At 41.4% G+C, this 18,636-nt stretch overlaps 1 long non-coding RNA gene across 11 annotated transcripts in view; it reads left to right on the top strand.

The window, feature by feature from the left end:
• LOC142841440 (uncharacterized) overlaps positions 1-18,636 on the top strand; it is an 85,324-nt gene that overhangs the window by 21,917 nt on the left and 44,771 nt on the right. For 8 of the 11 annotated variants that reach the window (XR_012909061.1, XR_012909060.1, XR_012909066.1 and 5 more), the window contains 3 exons: positions 4,307-4,452; positions 7,812-7,957; positions 11,437-11,582. The exons of 1 other annotated variant lie outside the window; for it this stretch is intronic. This is a non-coding gene — a long non-coding RNA (uncharacterized LOC142841440). The remainder of the gene's footprint in view (positions 1-4,306; positions 4,453-7,811; positions 7,958-11,436; positions 11,583-18,636) is intronic. 2 more of the 11 variants (XR_012909059.1, XR_012909058.1) reach the window with 2 other exon arrangements.

Here is an 18,636-nt window from a genome sequence, read left to right as displayed (position 1 = left end):
CCAAATAAAATGGTTGCTAAGAATTTTGCCCAGCTCTGAGTAATTTAAAAGCCATTTTTTTTTTATTTTGTTTTCCACATTCATCAAAAGTCACACCTAAATTTAGCAGAGGTCTTAGGACTCTTTTTGTTATGGGGAGAATGTTTCCTTCTTTATAACTCTTGATTTTTACCCTTGCTGGATATGTATGCTGTTCTTAAAAATTTGGTCACATTAATTTGTTGTAGGTCTTACACAATAAAGTTAGGAGATTGAGGAGGAAAGAATTATGTTACCCCATACAGGGCAATGGATATACAGGTGGGGTTCGTTGCTTACTTAGCATGCCCTAGGTACCTGAGATTTATTTAATATAGTGATTTGTGAGGCTACTTCCTATTTAGCCAATTTGCTTAAAGTGTTTAGGCATTTCCTAGTGGAATTTTCAGGATGACTTCTGTCTACTGTCATCGTCTACAAGTAAAGATACCTTGATGTCTTCCTTTCCAGTGTATCATTTGCTCTCCTTCAGTTGTCTTATCCCTCAAGGGAAGATTTTTCTAAGAAGAGACAGGCCCCACCTAAGAGGTTGGGACAGGGAATTGGATGTAACCTGGCATGCTCAGTAGGAGGAAACAAACCCACTTACTCCTTTGAGGAGATGATAAAAGATTCAAAGATGCCTGCACCAATATACCTGGCCTTTCAAACTTTGTATGGCTTTGATGAAAATTGCTCAGAAATCCATAATGAAAAGTACCAGTTTTTTGTTTTTGGGGGTTTTTTTTTGGTTTTTTTGTTGTTGTTGTTGTTGTTGTTTTGGTAAACAAATTTAGCCCTTTTGAGCTTCTTCTACTTAAACCTTGGACAGCACAGTTTCCTTTTGCTACGTTTTTCTTCCTACTTCCCTTGAGAGCACTGCTTGCATTGACAGTAAAACTGTGTGTCACCTCCAAAGTTTCCTCAAAAATAGAGGTATGAGGAGCTACGCATAACATGGTCCAGTGTAGATGCAATTTTTTTTTTCGTATTTAGTTTTATTTATGAGACAAAAGTTTATAGGCACAGCCCTGTGATCTCTGTGGTTGGAATTTATACTTTCCATTTTCCCTTCTTAAGAATTTTGTCTTTTGTGCTTTGATGGTGGATTCCTGTGAAGGTCTAGACCTGCCAATTGTGACATTGACAGAAAATTAGAAAATTAAAATGGAAGCTAAGCTCTCAATAAATCAATTCTCCCTTTTAAAGAAGTTCTGCCTGTCACAGTTTTGTACTCTGCCTTTGTATTGTACGTTTTTTTCATATTGGAAAGGCGGGAGCAGAGCAATGCACGAATGTTGCCCTCTTTGCAACGGGGCAACAGTGCCATCATGTGGAATGTGTTTCGTTTATCCTTGCGCATGTATGCACTGCTTTCTCAAGCCTATTTCTGTCCATTCTCGCCTCCTTCGTGTAGGCAGACTGGAATCATGGGATCCTTCAGAGACTTAATATAGACCTTATTGTCCTAGTGCCCAGTTACTAGGACACAGCTGTCCTGAAATGCAGGAACAGGTAGTGGGGGGCAGGGTTTGCACCGCTCCCCTTGCAATAGGAATCTACTAGTTAGTGTCCTAGGGCTGGAAGGCGCCCCATTCTCCAGATTCTGGTGAGAAAACTCTGCAGTCCATCTATCTGTTGGGGCCTGTAGAGAAGTTACAGAACCAGAGTCGGCATGTAAGGTTGTAGTTCTCTGCACCCTCCATCTTCCACCATGGCTAAGAATCATGGGAAGGAAGCTCAGTGGCGCTGTGGGTTGTGAAACTGCATCCTGATGATGGCAGTAGAGCTCCATGAAGGACCTGGTGTGCTCTGGTCTCCCGCCCTTCCTGTCTGAAAAAACGCTACCCAGAGACTAAAGGAGATGGCTTCCGGAGTTTTGTCTGGATCTAAGGGCTTCTTGTGTTTTGATTTTCTTGTTCAGTCAAAGTGAGACATAAATTTAGCTGAGGGGGATATTTCTTTTTTTATGACATTTTGCTTTTAGCCTTGCTGGATACTTAAGGTGTTCTTACACTTTTGGTCCCATTAATTTATTGTTGGTTTTGCACAATAAAGTTATGCTGAAAGATTGGGAAGCAAAGGATTATTGTGTTAACTCCTGCAGTGAGATGGATACAGATGAGGGGGATCATTGCTTACACAGCATGACCTAGGCATTGTTCGTTTTTTTTGGAGCCTGTCCTAGAACTAGCTCTTGTAGACCAGGCTGGCCTCAAACTCACAGAGATCCACCTGCCTCTGCCTCCCTAGTGCTGGGATTAAAGGTGTGCACCACCACCACCACCTGGCCCGCAATTGAGTTTAATAAACTGTTACAAGTGACTGGGTGGGGTAACTAACAGACACATAGTATATGTCATTTAGGTCATTTCGCAATGCCTAATTTTGGAAGAACCATCCATGGCAGTAAATCTTACCTATGGGGATAGAAATGTAGAAAACGATTCTTAATAGTGAGACCTATTTATTTTGCTGTAATAGTTTTATTAATCATTTTACTGAATAATTTTAATGCATGCGAATCAGTTCAATGTTTTCAATGCATTTGAATCAATTCTAAAATATCAAATGTTTTCACTGATTTGATATTGCCTGCATACTTCAGATCCCACAATTTATTAGAGAAAAATGAACTTTCTAAAGCCTGCTCCATGACATCTAAAGAATAATAATAATAAAATAAATTAAACCCAAACTAATTGGATTCTGACAACCAAAGACAAAATGGAACTAGCTAGGCTATGGTGGTGCTCATCTTTAATTCCAGCACTCTGGAGGCAGAGGCAGGCACATTTCTTTGAGTTCAAAAATGTTCTAAAATGAAAATTCCAGGGCCAGTTGGACTGTTACACAGGGAAATCCTGTCTCAAAAGAAGCAACAAAACTAAACTCATCTAAAATAAAACAAAATAAAAAAGGCAACTAAATAAAGACTTACAGAGACACACATTTATACACATTGGAATAACACAACTGGAAACCAGAGTGTGTATGTCTTGTGTATATATGTATCTTATATATATATACATATATCTGCAAAATTTTCTGGTTTTGTTTTTAAATGCTCTGAGTTCATTATGAGATAGAAAGAACAAATGTCATTAAATCACTTTGTGGTGGCCTTCTACTGCTTGGCATGAGGCCTAGCTTCAAGCGTAGTTTGATTTCTCAGTGTCCTTCCATTGAGGAAAGCTAAGTTTGCATTTCTAACTGGCTGTCAATGGCAAATAGTTTTGGGGTTAGGGTTGGAATTGTGTCATCTTCTCCTTTCAGCTCCAGGACCCCATCTTGAGCAGTGCCATGTAGGCCTTGTGCATGCTGCCTCAGTGTCTGAGTTGATATGTGTTGTAGCCATGTTGTGTCCAGAAGGCCTCAGTGGCGTCCTCCATCCCCCCCTGACTCTTAAACCACTCTATCCATCTTCTCTCCTGAGAGCTCCTGAGCCCTGGGGGGGGGCGGGGGGTGGGTTCATGTAGACTTTGTTCTTTTTCTCCTTCCTTCCTTCCTTCCTTCCTTCCTTCCTTCCTTCTTAGGGTTGAGTCCTTTAAAGTTTGTTACTTTCTGCATATTGTATGACTGTTGGTCTCTGTTTTTGTGGGCATATGCTGCAGGAAGAAGTTTCTCTGATGTTGACTGAGTAAGGTCCTGATCTTCAATTGTCTTATCCCCAAGGGAAGACTTTCTAAGGAGATACAGGCCACATCTAAGAGGCTGGGACAGGGAATTGGATGTGATGTGGCATGCTCAGTGGAGGAAACAAACCCACTTACTACTTTGAGGGGGTGACTTAACTTACAAAAGATTCAGAGATGCCTGCACCAACATACCTGGCTTTAAATTAATGAAAGGCATTTGAAACCTTGTATGGCTTTGAAGAAAACTTCTCACAAATCCATACTGAAAAACATCAGTTAAAAAAATATGTGTTTTGAGAATGTTCTACTTAAAACTTGGAGTACACAATTTCATTCTGCAGTTTTTCTCCCTACTTTCCTTGATATCCATGCTTACATTGACATTAAAACTCTGTGTAACCTTCTAAGGTTTCCCAACAATAAAGGTTTGAGGAGCTATGTATAACATTGTCTAATTTAGATGGAGATTTATTAGATATTCAGTGTTTTTTGTAGGACAAATTCTATAGATACAACTCTGTGATCTGTCTCAGTGTCTGGATCAGGATGTGGGTTGGTTACCAGAAAATCTGTGAAGTGAATCTGGCAGAGAACCAGACTTCCTGGTTTCTAGATATGATTGACTGGCTGCATTTTCTTATTCTTCCTAGAACTGGAGCCTAAGATTTAATGTCAAGCACCAGACAGTCCTATACCAGCATAGACACTGGAGGTAGAATCGGCTGGAGAGGAGGAAACTCAAGGCTTGCTCACTGACTGGCCACTGACTGCTTCAAAACAGAAGAGGCCTGAGATGGTGGGCACTTCAGCTCTCCATCTCCTTCCCTTTCCCTCCTGCTTCCATCAGTTTCCATGTACTTTCCTTCTTCCCTTCTTTGGATTTTTGTCTTTAGTCATTTTTGGTGGTTTCTGATGAAGGAACAGAGCTACTAGTTGTGGCATTCAGATAAAACTCAAATGGAGGCTAAGCTGTCAATGAATCACTTTTGCTCTCTCTGAAGGAAGGAGAAACATTGTTGGATTCTGCTTTGGTTTGTGTGTGTGCTGTAGATTTTTTTAAAATAGGAAAGGCGGAGAAGAGCAATGCATGTTCTTTTCAGTGGGGCAACATTGCCATCATGTGGAATGTGTTTACTTTATCCTTGCGCATGTATGCACTGCTTCCTCAAGCCAATTTCAGCCATATTTGAAAGTGAGCGTCAAAACGATTCTCAAGTGGCCTAGCCTTGCCTCCTTCTGTTTTCTACTTTTGTCTTGTAGGCAGACTCGAGTCTTGGACTCCTTCAGAGACTTAATATAGACCTTAGTGTCCTAGTGCCCAGTTACTAGTGCACAGCTGTCCTGAGATCCAGGAACAGGACGTGGAGGGACGGGGTTTGCACTGCTCAGATTGCAAATTGAATCTATTAGCTTGTGTCCTAAGGCACAAGTCGCCTCCCTCTCCAGGTTCTGGTGAGAAAACTTTACAGTCCATGTTTGTGTTGGTCCCTGAAGAGAAGTTAGAGAACCCAAGTCGAGCCAGCACCTCCAGTTTTAGTGTCTGCAGCCGCCATCTTCTGCCATGGCTAAGAATCATGGGAAGGAAGCTCAGTGGGGCTGTGAGTTGTGAAACTCCATCCTGATGATGGCAGTAGAGCTCCATAGAGGAGCTGATGAGCATTTTTCTCCCGCCCTTCCTGTCTGAAAAAACGCCATCAAGAGATAAAAGGCCCAAAGTAGATGGCTGTCTAAAATTTGTCTAGTTCTAACAACTTGTGTTTTGTTTTTCTTGTTCAGTCAAAGTGAGACCTAAGTTTAGCAGAATTATTGTGTTAACTCCTGCAGTGCCATGGGTACAGATGTGGCGATCATTGCTTACACAGCATGACTTGGGCATTTGAGTTGTTTTTTTCTTAGTTTGTTCTGTTTTGTTTTATCTTAGACATGGTTTCTCTGTAGCTTTTGGAGCCTGCCCTTAACTAGCTATTGTAGACCAGGCTGGCCTCGAACTCACAGAGATCTGCCTGCCTTTGCCTTAGGAGTGCTGGGATTAAAGGCATGCTTCACCATCACCCAGAGGCATTTGAGTTTTATATACTGCCACAAGTGACTGGGTGGGGTAACTAATGGACACACAGTTCATGTCACTGGTCCTTTCCCAATGTATAATTTTGGAAGAAACATCCATGGCAGTAAATCTTACCTATGGGGATGGAAATGTAGAAAAAGAGTCTTAATAGTTATTGAGATCTATTTATTTTGCTGTAATAGTTTTATTAATCATTTTACTGAATAATTTTAATGCATGCGAATCAGTGCAATGTTTTTAATGCATTCGTATTATTTGTAAAATATCAAATGTTTTCAGTGATTTGATGTTGCCTACGTACTTCAGATCCCACAATTTATTAGAGTAAAAAGGAACTTTCTAAATCCTGCTCCTAGTACCTTTACAAAATCTGTGTGTTGCATTCACATGTTATGTGTGAATCAACTTTATATACTTCTGTAACTCTAAAGTGAAGTATTTTTATATATTATATGACATCTTAATAATAATAAAATAAAATAAACCCAAACAAATTGGATTCTGACCAAACAACCAATGACAAAAAGGAACTAGCTAGGCTATGGTGGTGCTCATCTTTAATTCCAGCACTCTGGAGGCAGAGGCAGACACATTTCTGTCAGTTCAGGGTCAGCCTGTTCTAAAATGCAAATTCCAGGGCCACTAGGACTGTTACACAGGGAAATCCTGTCTCAAAAGAAGCAACAAAACTAAACTGAACTAAAAGAAAACAAAACAAAAAGGGAGCTAAAGAAACAGAGACACACATGTTTGTACACATTGGATTACCACAAAAAACAAAACAGGAAACCAGTGTGTGCGTATGTATGTTGTAAGTATGCATTGATGTATGTGTGTGTATATGTATATATATGTAAGATTTTTCTGTTTTTTGTTTTTTAAATGGTCTGAGTTCATTATGAGATAAAACCTACAAATATCATTAAATCACTTTGTGGTGGCTTTCTACTGCTTGGCATGAGGCCTAGCTTCAAGCGTAGTTTGATTTCTCAGTGTCCTTCCTTGAGGAAAGCTAATTTTGCATTTCTAACTGGCTGTCAATGGGAAACAGTTTTGGGGTTAGGGTTGGAATTGTGTCATCTTCTCCTTTCAGCTCCAGGACCCCATCTTGAGCAGTGCCATGTAGGCCTTGTGCATGCTGCCTCAGTGTCTGAGTTGATATGTGTTGTAGCCATGTTGTGTCCAGAAGGCCTCAGTGGCGTCCTCCATCCCCCCTGACTCTTAAACCACTCTATCCATCTTCTCTCCTGAGAGCTCCTGAGCCCTGGGGGGGGGAGGGGGGTCATGAAGACTTTGTTCTTTTTCTCCTTCCTTCCTTCCTTCCTTCTTTCTTAGGGTTGAGTACTTTAAAGTTTGTTACTTTCTGCATATTATATGACTGTTGGTCTCTGTTTTTGTGGGCATATGCTGCAGGAAGAAGTTTCTCTGATGTTGACTGAGTAAGGTCCTGATCTTCAATTGTCTTATCCCCAAGGGAAGACTTTCTAAGGAGATACAGGCCACATCTAAGAGGCTGGGACAGGGAATTGGATGTGATGTGGCATGCTCAGTGGAGGAAACAAACCCACTTACTACTTTGAGGGGGTGACTTAACTTACAAAAGATTCAGAGATGCCTGCACCAACATACCTGGCTTTAAATTAATGAAAGGCATTTGAAACCTTGTATGGCTTTGAAGAAAACTTCTCACAAATCCATACTGAAAAACATCAGTTAAAAAAATATGTGTTTTGAGAATGTTCTACTTAAAACTTGGAGTACACAATTTCATTCTGCAGTTTTTCTCCCTACTTTCCTTGATATCCATGCTTACATTGACATTAAAACTCTGTGTAACCTTCTAAGGTTTCCCAACAATAAAGGTTTGAGGAGCTATGTATAACTTAGTCCAATTTAGATGGAAATTTATTAGATATTCAGTGTTTTTTGTAGGACAAATTCTATAGATACAACTCTGTGATCTGTCTGAGTGTCTGGATCAGGATGTGGGTTGGTTACCAGAAAATCTGTGAAGTGAATCTGGCAGAGAACCAGCCTTCCTGGTTTCTAGATATGATTGACTGGCTGCATTTTCTTATTCTTCCTAGAACTGGAGCCTAAGATTTAACGTCCAGCACCAGACAGTCCTACACCAGCATAGACACTGGAGGTAGAATCGGCTGGAGAGGAGGAAACTCAAGGCTTGATCACTGACTGGCCACTGTCTGCTTCAAAACAGAGGAGGCCTGACAAGGTGGGCACCTCCATCTCCTTCCCCCTTTCCTCCTGCTTCCATCAGTTTCCTGTACTTTCTTTCTTCCCTTCTTTGGATTTTTGTCTTTAGTCATTTTTGGTGGTTTCTGATGAAGGAACAGAGCTACTAGCTGTGGCACTCAGATAAAACTAAAATGGAGGCTAAGCTGTCAGTGAATCACTTTTGCTCTCTCTGAAGGAAGGAGAAACATTGTTGGATTCTGCTTTGGTTTGTGTGTGTGTTGTAGATTTTTTTCAAGTAGGAAAGGCGGAGAAGAGCAATGCATGTTCTTTTCAGTGGAGCAACATTGCCATCATGTGGAATGTGTTTCTTTTATCCTTGCGTATGTATGCACTGCTTTCTCAAGCCTATTTCCAGCCATATTTGAAAGTGAGCGTCAAAACGATTCTCAAGTGGCCTAGCCTTGTCTCCTTCCGTTTTCTACTTTTGTCATGTAGGCAGACTCGAGTCTTGGGCTCCTTCAGAGACTTAATATAGATGTTAGTGTCCTAGTGCCCAGTTACTAGTGCACAGCTGTCCTGAGATCCAGGAACAGGACGTGGAGGGGCGGTGTTTGCACTGCTCAGATCGCAAATTGAATCTATTAGCTTGTGTCCTAAGGCAGGAAGCCGCCTCCCTCTCCAGGTTCTGGTGAGAAAACTTTACAGTCCATGTTTGTGTTGGTCCCTGAAGATGAGTCAGGGAACCCGAGTCGAGCCAGCACCTCCAGTTTTTGTGTCTGCAGCCGCCATCTTCTGCCATGGCTAAGAATCATGGGAAGGAAGCTCAGTGGGGCTGTGAGTTGTGAAACTCCATCCTGATGATGGCAGTAGAGCTCCATAGAGGAGCTGATGAGCATTTGTCCCCGCCCTTCCTGTCTGAAAAAACGCCATCGAGAGACAAAAGGTCCTAAGTAGATGGCTGTCTGAAATTTGTCTAGTTCTAACAACTTGTGTTTTGTTTACCTTGTTCAGTCAAAGTGAGACCTAAGTTTAGCAGAATTATTGTGTTAACTCCTGCAGTGCCATGGGTACAGATGTGGTGATCATTGCTTACACAGCATGACTTGGGCATTTGAGTTGTTTTTTTCTTAGTTTGTTCTGTTTTGTTTTTTCTTAGACAGGGTTTCTCTGTAGCTTTTGGAGCCTGCCCTTAACTAGCTATTGTAGACCAGGCTGGCCTCGAACTCACAGAGATCTGCCTGCCTTTGCCTTAGGAGTGCTGGGATTAAAGGCATGCTTCACCATCACCCAGAGGCATTTGAGTTTTATATACTGCCACAAGTGACTGGGTGGGGTAACTAATGGACACACAGTTCATGTCACTGGTCCTTTCCCAATGTATAATTTTGGAAGAAACATCCATGGCAGTAAATCTTACCTATGGGGATGGAAATGTAGAAAAAGAGTCTTAATAGTTATTGAGATCTATTTATTTTGCTGTAATAGTTTTATTAATCATTTTACTGAATAATTTTAATGCATGCGAATCAGTGCAATGTTTTTAATGCATTCGTATTATTTGTAAAATATCAAATGTTTTCAGTGATTTGATGTTGCCTACGTACTTCAGATCCCACAATTTATTAGAGTAAAAAGGAACTTTCTAAATCCTGCTCCTAGTACCTTTACAAAATCTGTGTGTTGCATTCACATGTTATGTGTGAATCAACTTTATATACTTCTGTAACTCTAAAGTGAAGTATTTTTATATATTATATGACATCTTAATAATAATAAAATAAAATAAACCCAAACAAATTGGATTCTGACCAAACAACCAATGACAAAAAGGAACTAGCTAGGCTATGGTGGTGCTCATCTTTAATTCCAGCACTCTGGAGGCAGAGGCAGACACATTTCTGTCAGTTCAGGGTCAGCCTGTTCTAAAATGCAAATTCCAGGGCCACTAGGACTGTTACACAGGGAAATCCTGTCTCAAAAGAAGCAACAAAACTAAACTGAACTAAAAGAAAACAAAACAAAAAGGGAGCTAAAGAAACAGAGACACACATGTTTGTACACATTGGATTACCACAAAAAACAAAACAGGAAACCAGTGTGTGCGTATGTATGTTGTAAGTATGCATTGATATATGTGTGTGTGTGTGTGTATATATATATGTAAGATTTTTCTGTTTTTTGTTTTTTAAATGCTCTGAGTTCATTATGAGATAAAAACTACAAATGTCATTAAATCACTTTGTGGTGGCTTTCTACTGCTTGGCATGAGGCCTAGCTTCAAGCGTAGTTTGATTTCTCAGTGTCCTTCCTTGAGGAAAGCTAATTTTGCATTTCTAACTGGCTGTCAATGGGAAACAGTTTTGGGGTTAGGGTTGGAATTGTGTCATCTTCTCCTTTCAGCTCCAGGACCCCATCTTGAGCAGTGCCATGTAGGCCTTGTGCATGCTGCCTCAGTGTCTGAGTTGATATGTGTTGTAGCCATGTTGTGTCCAGAAGGCCTCAGTGGCGTCCTCCATCCCCCCTGACTCTTAAACCACCCTATCCATCTTCTCTCCTGAGAGCTCCTGAGCCCTGGGGAGGGGGGGATTTCATGGAGATTTTGTTCTTTTTCTCCTTCCTTCCTTCCTTCCTTCCTTCTTTCTTAGGGTTGAGTACTTTAAAGTTTGTTACTTTCTGCATATTATATGACTGTTGGTCTCTGTTTTTGTGGGCATATGGTGCAGGAAGAAGCTTCTCTGATGTTGACTGAGTAAGGTTCTGATCTTCAGTAGTCTTATTCCTCAAGGGAAGACTTTCTAAGGAGAGACAGGCCCCACCCTAGAGGCTGGGACAGGGAATTGGATGTGCTGTGGCATGCTCAGTAGGAGGAAACAAATCCACTTACTACTTTGAGGTGGCAACTTAAATTAAGAAAAGATTCAGAGATGCCTGCACCAACATACCTGGCTTTAAATTAAAGAAAAGCCTTTCAAACTTTGTATAGTTTTGAAGAAAACTTCTCACAAATTCATACTAAATAATAGTTTAAAAAAATTTGAGAATGTTCTACTTAAAGTAGTGCACAATTTCTTTTTGCAAATTTTCTCCCTATTTTCCTGGATATCCATGCTTCCATTGACATTAAAACTGCGTGTTACTGTCACCTCCAAAATTCTCCCAAAAAGAAAGGTATGAGGAGCAATGCATAACATGGTTCAATGTTATACATGGAAGTTTATTAGATATTTAGTTTGATTTATAGGACAAAAGTTTATAGATCCAACTCTTTGATCTGTCTGAGTGGAACTTATCATCCTTTCAATATATGTGTCACTCTAATACTTTGGAACATTAAACCTTGAGGCCTAGTTAGGTCATCACAGGGGGTGGTCAACCTTCAGCTGCACAGGCAAGTCCTGTAGCCTGGATCAGGATGTGGGTTGGTTACCAGAAAATCTGTGAAGTGAATCTGGCAGAGAACCAGCCTTCCTGGTTTCTAGATTTAATTGACCGGCTGAATTTTCTTATTCTACCTAGGACCGGAGCCTAAGATTTAACTTCCAGCACCAGAAAGTCCTACACCAGCATAGACACTGGAGGTAGAATCGGCTGGAGAGGAGGAAACTCAAGGCTTGGCCACTGACTGGCCACTGTCTGCTTCAAAACAGAGGAGGCCTGAGATGGTGGGCACCTCAGCTCTCCATCTCCTTCCCTTTCCCTCCTGCTTCCATCAGTTTCCATGTACTTTCCTTCTTCCCTTCTTTGAATTTTTGTCTTTAATGTTTTGATGGTGGTTTCTGATGAAGGAACAGAGCTACTAGCTGTGGCACTCAGATAAAACTAAAATGGAGGCTAAGCTGTCAGTGAATCACTTTTGCTCTCACTGAAGGAAGAAGGCAGGGCTGACACATTGCTGGACTCTGCTTTATTTTTTGTATTGTAGTTTTTTTCAAATTGCGAAGGCAGGGACGGAGAGATGTATGCCTCATACCTTCCTTGCAGTGGGGCAACACTGCCTTCATGTGGAACGTGTTTCAAAAGCACCCTTCAACATGGAAACATTGCGTATTCAATGCTACTTCTAGGCATTTTGAAGGTGAGGGTCAGGGAGAGGGGACTCTTATTTTTGGCCTCAAAGCATTTTCTTTTTCTGTAGGCAGTCTGAAATCATGATTCATTTTAGAGCCTTAATGTTAACTTTATTGATTGAAGGCCCAGTTACTAGTGCAAACCTGTCCTGAGATCCAGGAACAGGATGTGGAGGGGCGGAATTTGCACTGCTCAGCTTGCAATAGGAATCTATTAGCTTGTGTCCTAGGGCAGGAAGCCGTATCCGTCTCCAGGTTCTGGTCAGAAAACTCTACATCCGTGTTTCTGTTGGTATCTTAATAGAAGTCACAGAACCCGAGTTGGCACCTACAGTTGTAGTTGTCTGCAGTCGCCATCTTCTGCCATGTTCTGCTAAGAATCATGGGAAAGAAGCTCAGTGGCACTGTGAGTTGTGAAACTCCATCCTGATGATGGCAGTAGGGCTCCATAGAAGAGCTGGTGAGCATTTGTCACCCGCCCTTCGTGTCTGAAAAAATGTCTCTAGAGACAAAGTCAGCAAGGAAAATGACTGCCAGTATCTTTGCATAGCTCACTGCTGTGAAAAGTGGTTCTGTAACTAAACAGTGCCCTGAGCTCCTGGCATCTAGTTAGAGAGAGAGAGAGAGAGGAGTGATATTTTGAGTAAATGGGTCAAGACCATGATGGAATAACCCACAGGAACAGCTGATCTTAGCTAGGTAGTGGGAGCTCACTGAGTCTGGACTGACAGCTGGGAAACCTGCCTACTACTGAACTAGGTCCTTGAATATGTGACAGTTGTGTGGCTTGGGCAGTTATTTGGCCACTGGTGGTAAACCAGTATGAACTGGGTTTCTTATGTCAGTTCCCTATGGAGGGATACCTTGGTCAACATGGATACAGTTGGGAGGGCCTTGGTCCAGCCTCAACTGAAGATGCCAGGCTTAGCTGACTCTCCATGTGAGGCTTAACCCTCTCTGAGGAATGGATGTGGAATGGGGTTGGGGGGAAGATGGGATGAAGGTGGGACCATTGGGGGGGAGGTCGTCCATGTCTACCCAAACTGAAGTTTCTGTTTTAGGGATATTTCCATTTCATTCATTTTCTTTTCTCTTTGTTCATTTACCTAGCAGTTTTTAATTGTCTGGTATTCTTTTTGTAATTTTTATTCAGTTAAGGTGTTCTCTGAGATTAAGAAGCAAATTCATATGAAGTTAAGACTGCAGTTCAATGGATATAGCTGCTGGATACAATATTTGGGTTACTTAGTGTAGGCCCTCTTTTTGAGTCTCAATTCTGGGGTTGCTAAGCAAATTCATGTAGTAGTTATGTGCCTGGGGAAACTTCCCAATTCCTAAAATTGTGAAAAGTATCTATGTAGGAAATCTTACTAATAATATGATTAGAATGGAAATTTAGAAAGTAGTTGATGAGATTCATAATCATTCAATTATTGTGCTGGGATAATTTTTTAATTTTCATTATTTAGGTATTGATTTTATTGTTTGTTTTCCACTCTGGGTTTCTTTATATTTCCTTGGGAACATCCTCTGTTGTTCAGGCTGGTCTCAGAGATCCACTTGTTTCTCCCTCTGTGAAAGTGTGTGCCACCACCTCCTGGCTTATTAATCATTCTTACAGAATTATTTTCTACATGACGCCACCACTGTACAGCATGTGTATGTATTCTGGATGCTAAGAAAATTTACTGAATATATATGTATTGCCCTTGGACATCAGATTCCACAATTTCTGAGAGAATAATTGGCCTTTCTGAAGCCTGCATTTATTAATCTGTACTACACACTCCATATTGCTTTCAAGTATTATCCCTTATCCAACTGTATATACTTCTATCTCTTCAACTTATGCATAGACCCACAAACACAAGAAAGACATACACAGAAGTTAAAAAATGCTTCAGTTGCTTCTTCTTACTGTTGATGGGAACTATTGCTGAGTCCCACAATATGCACAAGTCCCATAATATGCACAGAATCAGATTTGTGGACTACTAGATCATGGATGGGATGTCTTCACATCCTTCCCATCAGGGCCAAGGGAAATGTGCAGAATAGGCAGACAGGTTCTAAGAGCCAGAGGGCATGGATGATACCAGCAGGACTGATACATATGAACTCAGAGACTGGCAGCCCACACAGGGTCTGCATAGCATGCAAATGGTCCCATTACTTCGAATGGAGAGTGTATGTTGAGTTACCCAAACACTCCAATTCATGCCAGCAGAAAAGGAAATTTGAGATTTCTCTGATAAAGTCTCAATGGGCATATAAAATATACTTATAGTAGGTCTTTCCTTTGCATATTTTTATCTTACTAGTCTTGTTTGTGTGTTATGATTTCTGATTGTGTTTTTATAGATTTTGGTTTCTACATGTGTTTTATCTGTACATGACACTTGTGCTTTTTCTTTCAAAGAATTTGTTTTTCTTTCTCCTTCCTTCCTTCCTTCCTTCCTTCCTTCCTTCCTTTCTTTCTTTCTTTCTTTTTTCTTTCTTTCTTTCCTTCTTTCTTTCTTTCTTATAGAATCTATGTAGTTCTGACTGTCCTAGACCTCACTATGTAGACCAGACTGACCTAGAACTCACAAACAGCTTCCTACTCTGACTTCTGAATGCTGGAATTAAAGGAGTGAGTCACCATATAGGCTCTTGCCTGTTTTTTAAAGAGAGAGAGAATGGAGGTCTGTCATTAGATGGGTGGGGAGATGGGGAAGGGGAAACCATGATCAGAATATATTGTACAAAAGAATTAATTTTCAATTGAAAAGAAAATACTTCATAACAAAGGAATGTGCTTTCTTTCCATTATAAATGCAAAACTTAAGAATGAGCAAGACTTCCTCTGCTTCCTTTTGGAAATTCATAGCATGTGCAGAGAATACAATTTACATAGCTGGGGCAAAGATGTGAGCTGTCTTTGATTCTTGGGTCTTTAGACAAAGAGTTGCCAACAGCTTGACTCAGAGTAAGTAATCTAGGCAAGCTACAGGGTAGAGGGAGAGCACAGCTAGGTATGTAGTTACTTGGTAGCTCAATTTGGTTTGCTTTTAAAATTATTTGTCTTACATCATGACGACAGTTTTCCCTCCATTCTTTCCTCCCATTCTGGCCCTCCACTGCCCTCCCCCTCCTTCCAATCCACTCCTGGTTCTCTTCAGAAAGGGACGGGCATCCCATATCCATAGGACTAGGCATGGCATATCAACAAGTCATGGCATGTGCTCTGCGGTAAGACTATGCACTTCCCTTTGTATTAAGGCTGGGCAAGGGAACCCAGTATGGGGAATGGATGTCTAAGAGCCTCCAAAGCCTTAGGGATAGTCTTTGCTCCCACGGTCATATACATGTAGAGGGCCTAGGTCAAGCCCATGCAGGCTCCCTGGATTTTGGTTTAGACTCTGTGAGTGCCCATGACTCAGGCTAATTGTTTCTATGGTTTTCTTGTAACTCTTCCGACTTTTTAAATCCTTCCTTCTCTCTTTAGCAGAATTTCCCAAACTCTGGCTAATGTTTGGCTGTGGATCTCTGCATTTATTTCCATCAGTTACTGGATGAAGGCTCTCTGGCAATTGATCACAGGAGATGGCCAGTTAAGGTTATGTATCCACTTTTGCTAGAAGTCTTAGTTGAGGTCATCCTTGTAGATTCCTTGGCATTTTCATTGCTGTAGGTTTCTAACTGACCCCAAAGTGCGCCCTCTTCCCAGCCATCTTTTTAAGTAATCTTCTCCTCCACCTACCCCCTAAGTGCATCCCTCAAGTTCTTATCCCCACCTACACCCAGTCCACCTAGGAGATATCTTCTATTTCCCCTTGCCAGGGAGAGCCATTTGTCCCTCCCTTGAGCCCTCCTTGGTACCTAACCTCTCTGGGTTTGTGGATTATAGATAGCATGTGTTATCTTTTACTTTACAGCTAATATTCAATTATGAGTGAATACATACTATGTTTTTCTTTCTGGGTCCAGATCACTTTACTCTGGATTTTTTTTTTCTCGTTCCGTCCATTTGCCTTCAAATTTCCTGATGTCATTTTTTTAAGCAGCCGAGTAATATTCCATTGGGTAAATGTACCACATTTTCTTTATCCATTCTTCAGTTGAGGGGTATCTACATTGTTTACAGGTTCTGGATATTCCCAGTCAAGCTCCTATGAATATAGTTGAGCAAGTGTCCTTGTGATAGGCTGGAACATCCTTTGTTGACATGCCCAAGTGTGCTAATGTTGAGTCTTGAGGTAGATCGATTCCCAATTTTCTAAGAAACCTCTATTTCGACTTCCGAAGTGGCTGTATAAGTTTGTACTGCCACCAGAATAGGAGGAGTGTTCCCCTTGCTCTACACTCTCTCCATCATAAGCTGTCATTTGTGTTTTTGATCTTAGCCATTCTAACAGGTGTTATCTCAGATTTGTTTTGATTCACTTTACCTTGATGGCAAAGGATGATGAACATTTCTTTGTGTATTTTGGCCACTTGAAATTCTTGTGTTGAAAAATTCTGTTTTTGTCAGTATCCCGTTTTTTAATTGGATTTTTTTTTATGTCTAGTTTCTTGAGCTCTTTATATTTTGGAGATCAACTCTGTGAAATGTGGGGTGGTGAATATGTTTTCCCAATTTGGTTTCAGATGGAAAAAAAAAGATAAGACCCTTCAGCAGTTCTCACCAAAAGGCGAAATGGTTGTGTTTTCTGAAACCTTTTCTCTGGTGATGTTTTCAGGTAGGAAGGGTAGGAGAAGAGCATTAAGGTATTTCTTTTGACCACAGCTGGTGCATTACTGAAAATGCTTGGGATTCTTGAACATTCCTTCCTTCACAGTACCCACTTCTTCTTCACAGACCGCACACAAGGCCTATTGCATCCATCACAATATGGAGCATGAACAAGTGAGTTGGGCTAAGAAGCAAGTTCCCTGATGCCTAATTTTTCTCTAATCAATGCACTGAGTTAGCAACACTTTCACTTCCCACCTCCAACTGGATGCTGAGATTTGCCCCCAGGACCACAAGAGAATCAAGTATCATGAGAAAGGCCTGGAGATAGAAGTCTGCTGGGTGAAGAGGGGAGAGATACAGGGCTCCGTCATTGACTGCACTCTTCTTTAAAAGAGGAGATGCATGAAGAAGGTGGTGCCCCAGATCGCACTTCAGTTCTCTGCTTTATTTTTTCTTCCCTCCTTTGGTGCTAGAGTAATGGTGTAGGTCCTCATCCACTAGATGTGGCATCAGTAGAAAATGCTCATAGAGGCTGAAGTCTAAGAGAGATCACTTTGAAGAAAGAAGGCAGGACTGCTGCTGCACTCTGCCTTTGTAGTGGAGTTTTGTTTTGTTTTGTTTTGTTTTCCTGACCAGAAAGGTGGGCGCAGAGAGCTGCAGTGAGGTTTTCTTGCTCCTCTGGGGCATCACTGCCATCATGTGGAAAACATTTCATAAAGAACTTAATACACACTGCTTTCTCAATGTGGCTTCTCGCCATGTTGAAGGTGTGGGTCAGGGGGATTCTTAAATGACCAAGCCTGGCTCCTACCACTTTTTTCCCCCTGTGTGCACAGACTGAAATCATGGGACCTTTCCCATGATTAAATATTTAATTTTATTTATAGAACAGGTTTATAGACACAAGTCTCTGATTTCTCTGACTGGAATTTATCGTCCTTTTAATGTATGTGTCACTCCAATGCCATGGCCTGAGAAGGTGGGTGCCTCAGCTCTCCATCTCCTTCCCTTTTCTTCCTGCTTCCATCAGTTTCCATGTACTTCTTCCTTTCTTTGCATTTTTGTGTTTTAATGGTGGATTCTGATGAGAGAACAGATCTACTAGCTGTGGCACTCAGATGAAATTAAAATGGAAGCCAAGCCTTCAGTAAATCAATTTTACTCCCTCTGAAGGAAGAAGGCAGGGCTGCCACAGTTGCAGGACTCTGGCTCTGTATTGTCGTTTTTTTTTTTTTTCAGACAGGCAAGGCGGGAGTAGAGAGGATGTATGGATGGTGCCTTTTTTTTTTCAATGGGGCGACAGCGGCATCTTGTAGCAGTTTTTTCATATATCCTTTGGCATGCATACACTGCTTTCTCAATGCTGGCCTTTTTTCCATTTCCTATCGCTCTTTTCGTGAAGGCAGACTGAGTCATGGGATCCTTCATAATCTTAATGTAGACCCTAGAGACTGAGGGTCCAGTTGTTAGTGCACAGCTGTCCTGTCGCCCAGGAATAGGACGTGGAGGGACGGGGTTTGCACTGCTCCCTTTGCAATAGGAATCTACTAGCTGGTGTCCTAGGGCTGGAAGGTGCTTCCTTCTCCAGGTTCTGGTGAAAAAAACGAAGTCTATTTGTGTTGGGGCTTGAGAAGTCACTGAGGCCCAAGCGGGGCACCTACAGATGTTGCCATCTTCCGCCATGGCTAAGAATTATGGGAAGAAAACTCGCTGGCGCAGTGATATTTGAAACTCCATCCGGATGATGGCAGTAGTGTTCCATGAAAGAGCTACTAGGCACTTCACTCCCGCCCTTCTTGTCTGAAAAAAAAAAAACGTGATCCAGAGACAAAAGCCCCAAAGAAGTTGGCTGGCCTGAGTTCACCCAGCTCTGAGTACTTTATTATTTCATACTGGCCTTTGGACATCAGATTCCACTATGTTGTAGAGAAA

Source organism: Microtus pennsylvanicus, chromosome X (assembly GCF_037038515.1).
Source record: "Microtus pennsylvanicus isolate mMicPen1 chromosome X, mMicPen1.hap1, whole genome shotgun sequence".
Taxonomy (NCBI): Eukaryota; Metazoa; Chordata; class Mammalia; order Rodentia; family Cricetidae; genus Microtus; species Microtus pennsylvanicus.
This window is presented reverse-complemented; position numbering and strand designations above follow the sequence as displayed.